Source organism: Belonocnema kinseyi, chromosome 1, assembly GCF_010883055.1.
Source record: "Belonocnema kinseyi isolate 2016_QV_RU_SX_M_011 chromosome 1, B_treatae_v1, whole genome shotgun sequence".
Taxonomy (NCBI): Eukaryota; Metazoa; Arthropoda; class Insecta; order Hymenoptera; family Cynipidae; genus Belonocnema; species Belonocnema kinseyi.
This window is the reverse complement of record NC_046657.1, coordinates 87,417,958-87,421,816: the sequence shown is the minus strand read 5'-3', so window position 1 is coordinate 87,421,816 and position 3,859 is coordinate 87,417,958. Positions and strand designations below refer to the sequence as shown.

Sequence of the window (3,859 nt, the reverse complement as noted above, 5' to 3'; positions counted from 1 at the left end):
GTTTAATATTTTCCAAAAATGGTCATGGCGTAACAAAAGTCTGGGGCGATGATATGGTACTTTCGTTTGAAAGTATTGTGTATTATTGCAAGAAAGATTTTAGTCATTCATATTTCTGAATTGTAACGATAACACTGGTAAATACGGATTCTGTAAATTGAATGCGATTAGGCGTTTTCGACAGAGTTTAAAAGTTTTTCTACCACGACAAGCCATAGAAAACACATACTTACGTTCAATTCACAAAAAAGTTCAAATATGTTTAGGAGTGTAATTAATGATAAATCAGAGCTTCGAAATCAAAGCGTTGGCTAATGTACAATTCCGATGCACTTATCAAATATTTATTTTTATTTAATACTGTAATCCAAAACTATTAATTATTAACGGTCTCTATAAATAAATAAGTACTTTAAAAGAAAAATTGATACATACGTCCTAAGCTTCGGCCAAAGATAGGCTTATGTCTAAACATATGTCATAACATATATTGCATAACATATATTCCAAGGTTTCGTAGATTATTCGAGGCATAGCTGTTATTTTCCAATTTAATCTTTGAACGGAACAGTTTCTATCTTGGTTTAAATCACCTAGTTTTTTCCGCAAAATAAAATTTATCACAGAATGGACAATAATACATTATTGTACATTCTGTAATAAATTCTATTTTGCGAAAAAACAAGGTTTTGAATAGTTTGAATAACTCAGTGAAAAAAATCGCCTAAGAACGTAACTAACTTCTCTGTAAAGATAATTTTATTGAGAACAGTTCTTTATTCATGGCACATTCATACATTAATTATAAATAAAGTTACAGCTGGGTAAAGGTACAAAAACAAGGCCAACAACGTCAATTGTACAATAGTGAACTTGAGTTGTTATATTTTGTAGAAAAATCAGTAGAAACGAGGCGAAAAAAATCAGGCGAATTCTTTGACATTTTCTGCAAATGTTTGTGCCAGAAAAATTAAAAAATTAAAATAATTGCAGCTTACAGAGTTAATTATAGAGGCGGACCTTATCTCCGCTTCAAATTGTTATAGAAACCTCAGCCAAAGCTTGAGATAAGTAAAAAAATTCAAATAATACGATGACGTACGAATTAAAGTTTCAAAATTATTCAATAATTTGCTATTAGACATTATTTTTTCTATGTTTTTTATGCCGCTTGAGAGCGGCGAGTGTAACTGATCCAGGCAATAAGCCCAAACATAATTGTCCGCTCCAGGGTTCCCATTCAGTCTCTTCCATTCAGTCCCCACTCAGCAACTCTTCCAGAAGCCTGAAAAGTGAAAAGGGGTGCAAGGAGTTATAACTGCCCAAAGGCGTCGAAAATATTTATTTTAATTATGAAGAAAACGGTAGTTTATGAAACTTATTTTCTCTTGTATTAAACTTTGTTATTAATATAAACATTTATGTAAATTACAGTGTGCGGCTTAAATTGTCAGTTTTTTTACTAAAAAATTCGAGTGTACCTCGAATATATCTTGTCTGATTTCAGTATATTTTTCACAGATTTAGAGGAGCGAGTATTCACGTGGATTCTAGCCCCCCCCCGGTTCCCCTCGTGGACAAGCCTGGACTTTGGCAATACCCCCCCCCCCTTAAAACTGTCAACGTGGTATATGGATGGCCCCAAATATAAAAATGAGATCTCTCTTAGTTTTGTAAAAATAATAAAGATGTTCGCGCATACGAGTATAATATTCATCCATTGTTCTTCTATTGTTTGCAGGGATTTTGACATCGTGTGTGTCGTTTCGACGTACATTTTTTATTATTTATCGTAAACTGAGGGTGATCATATTTTCATATTTACAGGGCTTCTATAGTATATTGCAAGTAATATAAAATTTTTTTTTGTTTTTAAATTGAAAATGGATTTGTTTTTAAAAGTTCCAAAAACCTGAAAGACAAATTTAAAAAAAAATTCAAAACTATATCTTCTTCTGAAGAATGCAAAAAAGGAAATCATAAATACGGTGTTCAAGAATGAGATTTAAATCAAATAATCGTTAGAGTACTTTTTTATCAAGTCAAAAAAACTATTTTTTCATAAATTTTTCAAATTAATATTTTTTATCGTTAATTAACCCGTATATTTACTCTTCTGAGACAATACAATAACAATTAAACATTTTTTAAATAAGTATGCACTATAAACAATATGTTATTTGATTCGTGAAATACTTTTTATCGAACAACCTAAAAATTTACATTTGTGCATAAAAATTAAATCAAATATAATTACTATAATAGCAGAATTACTCTCAGTATTGTTTTTATATGTTGTGGCTGTTGTACTCGCAAATACTTTTCAATACCACGTTTCACTAAAGTCATGATGAACTGACTCCATTGCCTGTTCATTGTAAAATCTCAATCCGTTAACAGTTCTTTCACAAAAATGAACAACGTGAAAAAAACCGCATGAATTTTCGGCGTTGGACAGTTCAAACTTAATTTTACTTCATCGAATAACGACATAATTTAGTATACAGTGTCTATAGCGTATTTGTCTTTTACTTCTTGATTTTATGTGAATAAATTATTATTATTTTAAATGTTTATTATTATCAGATTATTAAATGTAAGCAAATAAAGTAAATATACGGATTAATAAACGTTAAAAAATCATAATTTCACAAATTTATGAAAAAATATATTTTTTTAATTGATAAAAAAGTGATCTAACGATTATTTTTAATTTGATATAAATTTGGTTGAAATATGTCCAAGAAAGGATAGAAACAATAAAATTTACAGTACCCGAAAACTTAAATTTCAATCTCATTCTTGAACACCATGTAATATCATTAAAATTACCAGTTATAGAAGTACAAAGAAAGAAGGATTTTCAATTTGTAGCGACCTTACTTTTTTGAATTTGTCAACAATTATTATTTCATCATTTTCTTCAAACATCTCGGAAAACGGATACTAAAATTGTCATCAAAATTACTAACAATAGATGTAATTTTTCTCTAATCATTTGTTTCATTTTCTTCTGAAAGTTTATGATTTTTCTAAAGTAGAACTGTCAGAATGAGAAGTTAAATTCATGTTTCCTACGCCTTTGACTGTTTTTCAGTTTCCCCAAATTCCAGTAATCAGGTAGCTGGGGGAGCGTGCGGATTGTGATCCCCGCCTGAAAGTGACACCAATGACTTCCTTTATGCGCGCAGAAGAAAAAAACGTAGAAAAAATAATTGCTAATAGCAAATTATTGAATAATTTTGAAACTTTAATTCGTATTTCATCGTATTATTTGAATTTTTTACTTATCTCAAGCTTTGGCTGAGGTTTCTATAACAATTTGAAGCGAAGATACGGTCCGCCTCTATAATTAACTCTGTGAGCTGCAATTTTTAAAATTTTTATGACACCGACATTTGCAGAGAATATCAAGGAATTCGCCTGATTTTTTCGCCTCGTTTCTACTGATTTTTCTACAAAATATAACGACTCAAAGTTTACTGTTGTACAATTGACGCTGTTGACCTTGTTTTTGTACCTTTACCCAGCTGTAACTTTATTTATAATTAATGTATGACGGTGCCATGAATAGAGTACTTGTTCTGAATAAAATTATCTTTACAGAGAAGTTAGTTACGTTCTTAGGCGATTTTTGCACTGAGTTATTCAAACTTTTGTAGAGAGGTCAATATTTTTGAAACCTATAGTAGGCGTGTCATGTGGCGGCGGCTTCGCCGCGGGCAGAGTCAGTGTACTTTTTATTGCTGTTTTTCAGTTCAAAATTGGTCGTACCAACACAGAAACCTTCGTGGGCTCATGCACAACAACTTTGCTAAATATCATCACATGATCAAATGCATAGTTTAAGATTCTATAA

At 30.7% G+C, this 3,859-nt stretch overlaps 1 protein-coding gene across 1 annotated transcript in view; it reads left to right on the top strand.

Annotated features, from left to right (window-relative positions):
* The window catches only part of LOC117170750 (myotubularin-related protein 9), a 65,563-nt gene that overhangs the window by 40,745 nt on the left and 20,959 nt on the right, over window positions 1-3,859 (top strand). The gene's annotated exons all lie outside the window — the stretch shown is intronic.